This window comes from Protopterus annectens, chromosome 1.part1 (genome assembly GCF_019279795.1).
Source record: "Protopterus annectens isolate FY-2018-M chromosome 1.part1, PAN1.0, whole genome shotgun sequence".
Classification (NCBI taxonomy): domain Eukaryota; kingdom Metazoa; phylum Chordata; order Ceratodontiformes; family Protopteridae; genus Protopterus; species Protopterus annectens.
Genome location: NC_056726.1, coordinates 534,417,237 through 534,431,028, shown reverse-complemented (window position 1 = coordinate 534,431,028; position 13,792 = coordinate 534,417,237). Strand labels below are relative to the sequence as shown.

Genomic DNA, 13,792 nt, shown 5'->3' with positions numbered 1-13,792 from the left:
GACCCGTAGTAGGATGTTTGAATATTTTCTTTTGAAATATATGAGCACTGATTGCAGGACCTACATGCAAATGTCCCTATTCTCTGAGTGCATGTTCATTGTCTTAGTATCCTCATAGCATAATAACAGTTTCAGTGACTTCATATTTCTGTATGTTAAATATGGTCGTGAATCTAATAAATCCTTAATTTTTTCATCTACTTGTAATATTTTCCAATTATTTTCAATAATCTTTCTTATCTGTGTGTTTCTATTCGTATATGGTATGACCAATCTATTCCTCTTCGATTTCTTATTGCTGCCTCTCTCAGTAACTGTCTTCAATCTGACTTTTTTTTACCAATGTTATAATTATTATGTCTTTGAAAGAACGGGGTTCCTTTACCATTCCTATGTGTCTTACAAAAACCCAATGCTTCATCTATCTCTGTATTATTATAACCTCTAGCAAGAAAATTCTCTTTTAAAGTTTCATTATGTTGTATAAATTCATTTTCCTTTGTAGTCAGTCTGGAGACCCTATATGCTTGGCTCTTGATAATGTTGGAATAGATATGTTTGGGGTGCATACTATCTCGATATAGCAAGTTGTTTTTCCAACAAGTCTTCCTATACATAACTGTATTAATGCCATCAGTGTCGTTCTGAACCATAACATCTAAAAACTGTATGTTAGTTTGTGAATAAGTGTATTCAAAAAATAAAAAACTAGTAGTACTGTTAATATATGTAATCAAGTCTCTAAGATCTTGTTCTGTGCCATCCCATACAAAGAATACATCTACTAAACGTCCATAATATTTAATATGATCTTTAAATCTTAAGTTGTTTAACAGATATGCATTCTCCCAATACGCCATTACTAGGTTGGCATATGCATTGGCGCATGGTGTACCCATGGCTACGCCCTTGCCTTGTAGATAGTATGTTCCCCCATAACATAGCACATTGTTTTCCAACACTGTTTCAAGGATCAACATCAATTTTATAACTTGATTAGATATTCCATATTCCAAAAGTAACACTCTTACATATTCTATTCCCACGTTATTGGGGATCGATGTAAAAAGTGATCTTACACCTAAAGACACTAAAAAATCTGTGTTCTCTATTGGTCTTATGTCATTAGATGCAGCTAAATTTTCAAGAAATTGTTGTGTGTCCCTTAATACTTGTTTAATATTAGCCAGTATGGGGTTTAAACTGTTTATCTAGATATATAGACATGGGCTCAGTAAGCCAGCCCTTGCTAGATACTATAGGTGATCCCAGGGGTGTATTTCCTATTTCCCATCCACTCATCAAGATTTTTCTTGAAGAGTGCTAATGAAGAACTTAGCTTGACAGACGGGTAAGCCTGTTCCAGAGTATGGGAAGTCTCTAGGACAGGAATATATCCCTCCAGCATGTCCAGTTTATTGTGGTGACAAGGTTTAGGTCCCTAGAACATGTAGCATGGAGGGATTGGGATTTTTTTAGCTGTAGCATCCAACAGCTCTGGGTTTGACACAGCTTTATATGTTAGGCAGAGATCACCTCGGAGTAGGCGATATGCTACGGAGTAAAGTTGGAGGTTTTTTTTGAGGCGGTCAGTGTAGGGCATTTGTTTGAGGCCAGTAATCCTCTTTGTGAGGTACTTCTGTGGCCTTTCCAGCTGCTGCAGATGTCTTGTGAGGTACATTCCAAAAGAGGTGTTGTACTCTATAATGGGTCTAATGAGTGTCGAGTAGAGGGGAACAATGACCTCTTTTTCCTGGATGAGAATCCTTTTATGATGGTGTGCCACGTAGGACTTCCTGATTACTGTGGCGATGTGACTATCAAAGGAGAGACTACTGTCCACCTAGGTCCCAAGGTCTCATCACACATTCGGTGTTAAGTAGATTGCTGCCTATGTGGTAGTTCATGGGTATAGAGTTTTTACCAAAGGGGATGACACTGCACTTTTTGGCATTGAGCTTGAGGCCATGGCTCTGACCACCAGGCATCTGTCTCAGCGAGGCCCTTCTGTAGGATGTCTACATCATTTGGGGACTTGACTATGGCTCCTAGTTTGCAGTCATCTGCGAACTTTGTTAGCCAGAGGCCTTCTGTGTTAGCCTGTACTTCAGAGAAGTAGATACAAAACAGGAGAGGTCCCAGAACGGAAACCTGTTACTCCACTTGGCACTGCTTTGAGGTAATATTTGGAGTCTGCAGCCTTTACAGTGTGGGTTCTGTCAGTGAGCCAGTTGGCAACCCATCTTGTGACATAGGGATTTACACCTAGTTTAGGGAGCTTAGCTATAATTCCAGAATGGGGGATGGTGTTGAAAGCCTTGGCGAGGTCAAGATAGGCTGTGTGAACCACCTTACCCTCATCTACGGTTTTGGTGACTGCCTCAAAGAAGTCGATCAGGTTCAGGAGGCATGATCTGCCTTTCACAAACCCGAACTGGGTGGGATCCAGAGTTTGGAGGTTATCAAAGTCTTTGTTTATGAGTTCCATGATGATACACTCCATGGCCTTGCAGACCAGGCTTATCAGGCTAATAGGTCGATAGTTCCCAGGATGTTCTGCCCAAACAATGCCCCCCCCCCCACCCGAGTTGGGAGGCATCCATGGTCACTGTGGTTTGGGACGGGGTTGGAACAAAAGGTCATCCCTCCAAAATGTCCGAAGAGCACATCCACCATATGAGGGACGACAGACAGACTTAAGAGTTGGATTGGATAGGTCAATGGCAGTTCCAACAGGGACCACTGTACGGCTAGAGTCCACTGTAGAATTCTCATGTGTAACCGGGCACATGGGAGAAAGAGTCATGGTCGCCACCATTGGGCCTAAGGCCCTCAACACAGATTCCGCCGTTGGGAGACGAGAGTGGTAGATCAGGGAAACATGCATCCTCATGTTTTGAACTCTCTCAGAGGTTAGGAATATTTTGCATTGAAGAATATCTATCCTGGCACCAATGTAGTCCATCACCTGTACAGGATCTAGAAGAGATTTGGATGCGTTGATTGTGATACCCAAACACAGGGCAAGAGTCAGGATATAATCCCTGGTTTGGGAGAGAAGATGCCTGGTGGGAGCAGTGAGGAGCCAATCGTCCAGGTACGGACAGACCTGAATCCCCTGAAGCCTCAGGTGAGCCACTACCACTTCCATCACTTTGGTAAACACCTGGGGGTTGTGGTGAGACCAAACGGTAGGGCTCGAAATTGGTAATGACCGACTCCTAGCCAGAAGCAGAAGAACCTCCTGGAGCTTCTGTGCATCTTTATGTGATAGTAAGCACACTGGAAGTCTAACGAGCACATCCAGTCGCTCTCTTGCAGGTACCGCATGGACTGTAATGTAACCATCTGGAACTTCTCTTTGGCAACCAACAGGTTCAGGGTAGAAAGGTCCAGAATGGGCCTCAAGTCCCCAGTTTTCTTTGGCAGCAAAAAGAACCTGGAGTAGAAGCCAGATCTGGACTGATCTGGGGGGACGGTTTCGATAGCTCATTTTTCTAGCAGCTTGGAAGTTTCCTGTGCTGCTGCCTCCCTTTGCGTGGGTGGCATGTCTGAGAGGTGTCTGGGAGATTTGGGGGAACCCACGAAGGGGATAGAGTATCCTCTGGATATGATTTGAGGCACCCAGCACTCAGTTATGGACTCCCATGCCGCTAGGTGCAAGGACAATTATCCCCCAACTGCCTCCAGAGTAGAGCAGCTGGGCAACCCCTCAGGGTTGCTGCCCGGGTCTGTGGTCTGTCCGAGAAAGGTTTGAGACCCAAAGTTCCTCGGACCCCCTCTGCCTCTGGGCCAGCGTCCATTCTGTCCCCCTCTGCCTTGGGGGGAAAGAGCCCCGAATGCCCTGGAAATACTGTGGCTTCCGAAACCACATCTTTTGCCCTCTCTGATTCCAGGAAAAGGACCTTTGAGGGTTAGAGAAGATTATCCCGACAGCAGACAGTGTCTTCTCGTCCTTCTCACTCTGGACTAATGCCTCCTTGACGGTCTTACCAAAGAGTGTAGAGCCGTCATAAGGGGCATTGGCAAAAGACGCCTTGAAGGGTTCGGAAAACTGACAACCTGATCCAGGCATTTCACCTCATGGACATGCTGGACCCAGCCACCATAGCCGCTCCTTCTGTAGTATGCGAGAGTAGTCGCATAGACATGTTAGATACTGCTTTTAAAGTGGCCATCCTCGTGGAGAATGAACCCTTGTCCTCCTGCGACATGGACTTGGGGGGAGACTCCTCCAGCTCCTTTACCAGGTTGCGTTGGAGTCTGGTGACATGGGCCAAGTAAGTTCAGTGCCCAAATTTGAAAAGGTAGCTTAAGCATACACCTGCCTCCCTAGGCAGTCCATTATCCACGGCTCTCAGTCAGGAGGGTGTACCGAGGAACTCAGCTGAGCAAGTTCCTTCTTAGTGGCTGCTGCTACCACCATGGCATCTACGAGGAAGCCCTTATTCCAAGCTGGTCTGTCTATTGGGGGGGGCTTAGGACCTTATCAGGTCTTTTTGGAATAGGTTTCATTGTGTCCGGTTCCTTCCATGCCCACGAGGTGACCAGATCCACCAAAGGATCTGCTGGGGAGGGGGGGGGGGGGGGCACCCAGGAAGTAATTGGGCCTATGCCGAAAACCTCCAGGTATAGACTCATCAGAAGAAGGTTTGGGGGCAGACCAACTTCCCCGTTTGCGCAGGATCTCCACAATGTCTCCAAAGGAGACATCCTCAGGAGGTGACCTAGGGAAACCCTCTCCATCATCCAAGTACGTGTCCTCTGTGAGGGACTCAAGGGAGTCCAAGTGCCTCCTCTTGCACGTGTGCTTGCGAGGTACCTCTCCAATGTGGCTCTCCGGGGGGGAGCTCGCAAGCCACTTGTTCCTTGGGGGGAAGTCTGGGGCTCCTCCAGCGCGGGCTGTCACTCTGGTAAAACAATGGGGACCATAGACAGAGCCGAGGGGGTCAGAGGAGTCCGAGGGGGCAGTCAGGGGTCTCGATCCGGAGAGAACCCTTTCTACCACGTTGAACACTGAAGGAGAGCGAATCTCCTGAGAAACCAATAAGGAGGCTGGTCTCCCTGGGTCAGACAGGAGAATCTGAACCGGGCCAGAGATGGACGGAGCTCCAAGGGAGGGAACCTGGCCCGACAAAGTCTGAGCCAATGAAAAAGGTTCCACTCCCTCGGATCTGACACCCAAGCTCCGGCTCGGATCCGAGCTGGTCAGATCCAAAACGCACCAGGAAGCTGTCGGCATAGAGGAAGCAGGTACCGTTGGTGCCAACCCCCGGACCAAAGCCAACCTTGGATCAGAGTACTCCGAACCCAAAGGTCGGATCGGAGAAGGAGATCTAGGTTGAAAAAAGGGAAACAAGCTCACCCCTCCTGTGGGAGGGGTACTGGCAAGACCCCCATCTGGATCTGTGTACGGATAAATCACCTCATCATTTTATCCAGATCCATGTCTGACATGGACCAGGTGGACTGCGACAAAGCCACGGACTCCAACCTGGCAGGTCGGGCACAGAGGCCCGAGAAGCTGGATGCGTCTCCTCCGGCTCCGGGGAGAACCTCTGAGATCGGAGCCAAGGGGAATCATGGATCTGTGGCGCCTTAGTGGGAGAAGCGAGGTCCGGAGACCTCTTTCTCTTTTCCCTCGTCTTCGACTCTCTCTCCCCTCTTTTCTGCTCCGCTACCACGGCTTTGGTACAGGAGGTTGAGTCCCAGCCTGGGAGGGAGGAGAAGCCAGAGGAAGGAGAGGCGGCCCACAGCAGCTGCTCCGACCGGAGACAAGGAAACAAGAGTCTGAAAGAGGAAGAAGGCCTTTGAGGGCCAACTTGGCCTTTCTATCTTTAAGGGTGCAGGGGTTGAAGCCCGCACATATGCTACAGTCCACATTCAGGTGGGCAATGCCCAAGCACAAAACACAGATTGTGGTCATCCGCTGGGGATAACTTATGGCCACACTCTGTGAAGCACTTGAAAACATGCTTTTTAGCCATACTACTTAGTAGAAAGATAACCTTAATAAAAAACTTTTAGTTATGTACTCACCATAACTTTAGATGTTTGGGATCCATCTCGCCTACATTCTGTACTGATGGGCTAGGAGCCGATCCACGGCTCCGACTCTGCATGCTATGCTATAGAGCAAAGCCTCTTATTGGCTGAGCTATTTTCTATCCCAGGATGCACCACCACTAATCCCCCAGATCTTGTTTGTCCGCATTCATGCACACACACAACTTGTTTATATAACATTGCCAGATGTTTCAAGATGAAACAATAGAATTCGGACCGTCCGATCTCTTCTGATCTCCAAGGCAGGGGGAAGGAGGGTGGGTTATTGGGAATGTAGGCGAGATGGATCCCAAACATCTAAAGTTATGGTGAGTACATAACTAAAAGATGTTATGTGATCCTATCTCGCCTACATTCTGTACTGATGGGACAGCGTCCCTAGCACATAAATCCTGGGTGGCTCACTGGAAAACACTCCTGAGCACTGTGGAACCAAATGAAGCTCTCCCCCGAGATGCCACATCCAATTTGTAGTGGGAAATGAAAGTGTGCAGGGAAGAACACGTAGCCGCAGCACAAATGTCACTAATGGCAAGCTTAGAATGGAACGCTATTGAAGTAGCCATAGCTCTTGTAGAGTGAGCTTTGACAGAGGTCGTAAGCTCTTTATTAGAAGAATAAGCTTGACTAATACAGTCCCTGATCCATTTGGCAATAGTGACCTTTGTGACGGCTTTGCCCAATTTATTATCCGAAAAGGACACGAACAATTGATCTGTTTTCCTTGTTTGTTGGGTCCCTGTCTAAATAAAAACGCAATTGCCTGTGAACATCCAATGTATGGAAGATGTATTCCACTTTGAGTACTTTGGAAAGAAAACTGGAAGTTCTAATGACTGTTGCAGGCAAAAACTGGAACAAACTTTAGGGACAAAGGATGGATTAGGCCTGAGGGATACTCTATCTTTGTGAAAAACCAGGTACGGTGGGTTTTACAGAAAGAGCTTGAAGCTCTGAAACCCTTCTGGCAGAAGTAATCGCAACCAGAAAGGCAGTTTTCCAAGATAGAAATTTCAAATCACATGTTGCTGCCGGTTCGAAGGGGGCGGAGGTTAAGGCACGTAATACCACGTCGAGATCCCACGGAGGAGCAGGATGAGAAATGGGAGGTCGTAAAAGCGCAGCACCTTTCATGAAGGTTTTACACAATCTGTTGCTCATTAAAGGTGGGTTTATAGATTCATGAAAATTGGAAATAGCTGCCAATTGAACCTTGATGGTAGAGACTGAAGAACCTTGATTGAATAGGGAAGTTAGAAATTTCAGGACTTACGATACAGGAATAGTGATGGGATCCAGACCCCAGAGTTGAGCCCAAATAGCAAATCTCTTCCATTTGCTAGTATACAATTTCTTACTGGCAGACTTGTGGACCGATAAGATAGGTATGACTTCTGGGTCGAAGGTACGATTCCTGACTATAGTCGGAAGAGGAGGAGCCAAGCTGTTAACTTCAAAGTGTGAAGGGACTGGTGGAGTTGTCCCGACTGATGAATTAATAGGTCTGGGATCTGATCCAGGAACCATGGACCGTCCAAGTGCATATTTCCGAAGATAGGGGAACCATACCTGACGAGGCCAGTAAGGGGCAACTAAGATCATTTTGCTCCCCAAGTGAGACGCCTTTTGGATCACTCCGGGAAGGAGGGGAACTGGGGGGAAGGCGTATAGCAAGCCAGTGGGCCAAGGATGGGCTAATGCATCCATAGGACTCTCCCCCGGAGCTGGAGTGAGGGAGAAGAACTTTCTGCACTTCGCGTTCAGCGGTGTTGCGAAGAGGTCGCAACAAGGAGTTCCCCATCTGCTGAAAATCTGAGTTGTCACTGCATCGTTCAGAGACCACTCGTGAGGAGAGAGGATAGTTCTGCTCAGTCTGTCGGCTATCACGTTGGATTTGCCAGGGATACGAGTTGCTATCAGAAAACGTTTGGTTGCCACTGCCCATTCCCAAACTCTCATGGCCTCTCTGCAAAGAGGGTAGGATCTGGTCCCTCCCTGCTTGTTCAAATACCATACCACTGACATGTTGTCGGAGTGGATGGCAATTACGCCCTGAGGGAGGTAATCGTGGAGGGCTTGTAGAGACAGAAGCACCGCCCTCATTTCCAAAATGTTGATATGAAGAAGACTCTCTTCTGAATGCCATTTGCCTTGGACTGACCTGCCCAGGGAATGCCCCCCCCCCCACCCCATCTGGGAGGCGTCTGTAGTCAAAGTAAAGTGGCCATCTGAGGAGGTGGAACAAAGGGTCGTCCCTGATCCAGATTGGAGGGCACCAGCCACCAGCTAAGGTCCCATTTGCATGTTTCCGTGATCCATATGAGGTGATTGAGAGGGAGATCCTGAAAGGACCACTGTGTCGAAAGAAGCCACTGGAGAATTCTCATATGCAATCTTGCTAGGGGGACTAGAAGAACAGTGGCCGACAGATCCCAATAGCTGCAGGACCATCCTGGCTGGAGCTTTGGATCTGAGAAGCAAGGCTCGGACTTGAACCTGTATAGTTTGTATCCTTTCTGTAGGAAGATAGACTCGCATTCGGTTTGAGTCTATTTCTACTCCGATGAATCTTATGCGCTGAGATGGCAGCAACACAGACTTTGGCCAATTGAAGGTGATTCCAAGGGAAGTGCCTAGTGATATTGTGGCTTGTAGGTTCTGCAATAGTAGACGCCTGGAGGTGGTAGTTAGGAGCCAGTCGTCCAGATACGGAAACACCTGGAATCCTAGACTCCTCAGGTGAGCAGTCACGACCGCCAAACATTTGGTGAACACCCTGGGGGCTGTGGTGAGACCAAAGGGCAGCGTGCGGAACTGAAAATGACCGTCTCCCAGGCTGAAGCGCAAATGTCTCCTGGACACCTGATCTATCAGGATGTGGTAATAGGCATCCTTGAGATCTATGGAGCACATCCAAACCCCTTTCTCCAGCAGTGGGAGAATGGATTGTAAGGTGACCATCCGGAACTTGGACTTTTTGACTGAACGATTTAAAATGCTGAGATCCAAAATGGGCCTCAAGTCCCCGGTCTTTTTTGGCACCAAAAAGAATCTTGAGTAAGTCCCTAATCCGATCTTGTCTGCGGGGACTGGTTGGATGACTCCTTTTTGAAGCAGCTTTGAGACTTCTAAGGCTGCAATTTCCTGTTGACTGGGTGGCAGGTCCGGGATTTTCTTGGACGGAGGTGGAGAGTTGAGAAAAAGGGATGGCGTAACCTCCGGCGATAATTCGAAGCACCCATCGGTCCTGAGTGATACCTTCCCAGGCTTTTAGGTGCCTCGAAAAACGACCCCCGACTGGCTCCGGAGCTGCACAGTCGGGCAATCCTTCAGGGATTGTGGAAGGCTGAAGAGCCACGAAAGGACTCGCGGTCTCCAGTGTTGCGGGGGCCTCTGCCGCCTCTGGGACGGCGTCTTCCAGAAGAATTTCCCCCTCCTCTGCCTCTAGAAGGTGGATCGTCCTGCTGTGGGGGATAAGGCTTCTGGGATTTGCGGAACCACATTTTCCCTCCTCTTTTAGCCTTGGGATAAGGCCGAAAGGGAGTGGAAAATCATGCCCCTACGGCAGTCAAAGTCTTTCCCTCTTGCTCACAGCGGGTCAGTGTGTCTTTTACCTTGGGTCCAAACAAAGAGGACCCGTCAAAGGGGGCGTCGGCAAAAGAAGACTTAAAGGCCTCCGCGAAATGACACAGACGGAGCCAGGCTTGCCTCCGTAGAGCAATGCCCATACCCGCTGCTCTACTCACCCCCTCGGCTGCATACGAAATGAGCCTCATGGACGAGTTAGATACTGATGACAGGGTCGACAACTGAGAGCTAACCGTCTGGGCCAGCTGCTCAGGTAGGTTACCCGAGAGGGAATCTGAGAGCTCCTTGACCAGATCCCTCTGCAGTCTGGTGAAGTGTGCCAAATAGTTCAGGGACCTTAAAGTAAAGGCAGCTGAACTAAGGGTGCGCTTCCCGTACCGGTCCAAGCAACTAGACTCATTAGGAGGATGGACGGACGTCGAAGCCTCTGCCACATCTTGTTGGGTAGCAGATGCAACCACCAGGGCATCTACAGCCACACCTTTAGTCAGAAATTCCTTCTCCGGGAGTGCAGACAAGAATTTGTTCGGGCGAGCAGGCACTGGTTCCACAGAGTCTGGGTGTTCCCACGCCCTTCGACAAATCAAATCTAGGAGCTCGTCAAAGGGCGGAGACACCCAGGAGGCGGAGGGATGAGCCCCGAAGGCCTTGAGGAACACAGACTCGTCAGCGGAAGGGGGTTTGGAATTCCAGCCACCTCGTTGCTTGAGGACTTACAGGATGTCTGCAAAGGAGACATCATCCGAGGACGACTTGGGGGACCCCTCCGCATCATCAAGATCAGTGTCTGACGTGATAGACTCATCGGGGGAGTCGACGTGCTTCCTCTTGCACGATCTCTTCCTTGGGGGTTCCTCCAAAGACGCTTCAGAGGGACCCCCAGGAGGAGGGGAAACCCCACTGGGGGTGACCTCAGGCCCCGGGGCTCCGCTGTCTAGCGACAGGGGAACTACAAAAGACCCAGTCTCCGCGCCTAGGGAAGGTGCCGGTGATACCGTGGAGGTAGCCAAAGATGATTTGGCCAAAGCACTCCTCATAGCTCTGAAGGCCGGACCGCCAGAGTCCTGGGAAGGTCCAACCCCCGGAGTCACGACAGTAGACTGAACCCCCGCAGCCGACGCACCGAGAGGGAGGCTCGGAACTGAAAACATCGGTCCCGAAACATCCCCCCCGGGCCCGACCGAAGAGGTCCGTGTACTGAACTCCGACCCAAGGGCCGGGGTTGGAGTGAGGGTCGGAGCCGACCCGAAAATCTCCATCGGCCCCACTAGCACCGGCTCCAACGGTGCCGAAGCTGTTGGAGGAGGAATCACAACTACAGAGTGGGCCATCGGCTCTGAAGCCGACTGGGCTGGAGCAGAAACTAATTTCTGAAAGACTGGGGACTGGAACAGTCTTTGATGCACCCTGTCGATGTCCGAATCAGACATCTCGGAAGACCTGGAGGAGACCGAACGGGTCCGAGTAGACTTCTCCATCGGCTCCGAAGGGCTAGGGGACCAGCTCCGAATTGATTCGATCACTATCGGCGCCGAGGGAGACCCCAAACTAATTTCCCTCGGTGCCGAAGAGGACTTCGGCGCCGACGGGGAAGAGTCTGAGCGGGCAACCCTTATCGGCTCCAAGATCAGTGGAGCCGATGAAGGTGACCCGCCTCTCGAAGCCCCAGCCATCGGCTCCGAAACCAGAGGAGTCTAGGCTGGAGGCATCGAGGCAGACCGTTCCGCCCTCGGCTCCGAAGTCCGTGGAGCCGATGGAGAAGCCTGCCTAGATTTCTTAGTGGTCGGTTCCGACGGGCTGGTCGGAGCCGACTACTTCTTTTTCTTAGCCGGAGAAGGAGAGGAAGATAAGGCCTCTTCAAAAGAGGGTTTGATAACCCCTTTTAATATTAATTTATTCTTCCTCTCTTGGAGGACCCGAGAGGAAAAGGCGTGACACACGCTGCAAGACTCCTGAAGGTGTTTGGCACCCAAACAATAAACGCATAAGGAGTGATCATCAGTAATAGACATCTCATAGTTGCAGCGTGTGCACTTCTTAAACCCTGAGGGTTTATGTTCTTTAGACATGCCAATGGTATGCAATAGTACAATGACAACGTATTAGCCTAGAGCTACTACAGAAAAAATTCCTAAACTTAGAATAAGAACTTTTTTTTTTTTTTTTTTTTAAACAAGAAGGGCAGTCAAAGGCCCACAAAACAGTTAGAAGACTAAGATACCAAGGAGGGCCAAGAACCCTCTAACTAAAACGAGTGCTTGACCTAGCAAAAGCAAAAACAGTCACACACAACAGTACTCAACGCACGAGGGGAAGGCCCCTCTAACTGAAACGGGAACCTTTCCCTGTGAAAACACAAACTTTTACCACAAAAATTTAACAAATAAAGTAGCTAAATACAGCGATAGCCGTTAAAACAGCTTTTGGTTAATTTTAAAGAAATTTTCTGACAGAAAAAATTCTCTCAAAAAGACACAACTCAGCCAAGTTCGAGACCACGTCCTAGCTTGTAAGCGGCAAACGAGATCTGGGGGATTAGTGGTGGTGAATCCTGGGATAGAAAATAGCTCAGCCAATAAGAGGCTTCGCTCTATTGCATAGCGTGCCGAGTCGGAGCCGAGGATCGGCTCCGAGCCCATCAGTACAGAATGTAGGCGAGATAGGATCACATAACATCAGGCAATTTCTAATGCACACACTCACCACACTCATATACAGAAAAAACACTGAGGGGGGAGGGGAAGCTACACCCTACACCACAGTACAAACTACTCTAACCTAAAACTCCATGCACCAAGCGAGGGGAGGAGAAAGGGGACCTATACTAACACTGACAGAAAAAGAAGAAAATTAGCTACTCACGAAGATTTTACCCACTGACTAGTTGGAGCTCAAGAGAAATGATGCTGAAGCAATTCACAGCAAATGAGATCTGCGGATGGAAGGCAGTGGAGGTATTATGGGTAAGGGGAGGAGTCTGAAGCTCAGAGCTGATGCTAGTAGAAGTTGCCGGCTAGGATCCGATATGGATCTGTAACCCACAGGTTAAAGACCAAATGAAGTAAACTACTTCAGATTTGGTGTTCTTGCCTGCTCAGCAGTACAGAAACAGAACTGTGACTTGTGTAACACAGATTTGATAAGTAACATGGGTGTTTGAGGAACTGCCTGAAGACAGAAAAACAATTAGGTTTTGCATGCTTGTTTGCTTAGTGTTGAAAGGAGGGAAAGCTTACTCTGGCACCCGCTTTATTACAAGTCTCCAATGGTGTCTAGGGTCAATATGAACAGTGTTCTCTATTGAGGAGGACAGGGGTCTTGAACATTACAACACTCACAGAAGTGGGGACTACCCAACACTGCTTAAACTTTGAGAGACTTGTGGGCATACATGGAAACTTAAAAATTCTGAAACCGATACTAATCAAGCTACAGTGAAATGGGCCCCAGCCTGACCCACACTCTTCAGAGTACAAGGTTAATAAACCCCAGTAACCTACATGCTTTCTCATTGAAAGGCAAGACCCACTTGAAAGGTCACACTGGGACAACTTTCTCAACTACTGGAAATGAGTAGCAAGGAATAAAAGGTGCATGCAAGAAACCATAAATCAGCAAAAGTACACACAAGTGTTTTATAAGCCAGTGTAATGTTTACCAAAGGCCTTAGAAAACATGGGGCCTTCTCCCCAAAAATTTATCAGTTATTCTAAAAAATGACCCAGATAACAGCCAGTGGCCACCGTGCACAGACAGCACACCTAGTATAGTTTAGTTCAACACCTGGTGGAAATGGACACGGGTATGTACTTTTTGGGAAGTTCTGACGTTAGCTGGCAAGTTATGGGTGGAAACTTGTACTCTTTGGCGAGGGCTTCAGATGCAAAGGATCTTACATTTAACTACTACCAATGAAAGTCATACTTCTTTTTCAACCAGAAATGTACCAATAAGACAACTATACCAGTTTTTAATGTAATGTAATGCAACAATCTAAGTAACAAGAGTTAAGTCTTGAAAAGTAAGTACACTGAGGCAACCCGGATACAAAATGATGTACCAGACAGAAAACTATGCATATCTCAATATGTATATAGTAGAGAAACTGTGTCTCTGTACCATCAAGGAATAAAGGGAA

At 48.4% G+C, this 13,792-nt stretch overlaps 1 protein-coding gene across 2 annotated transcripts in view; it reads right to left on the bottom strand.

The window, feature by feature from the left end:
- ST13 (ST13 Hsp70 interacting protein) overlaps positions 1-13,792 on the bottom strand; it is a 1,818,146-nt gene that overhangs the window by 345,784 nt on the left and 1,458,570 nt on the right. The gene's annotated exons all lie outside the window — the stretch shown is intronic.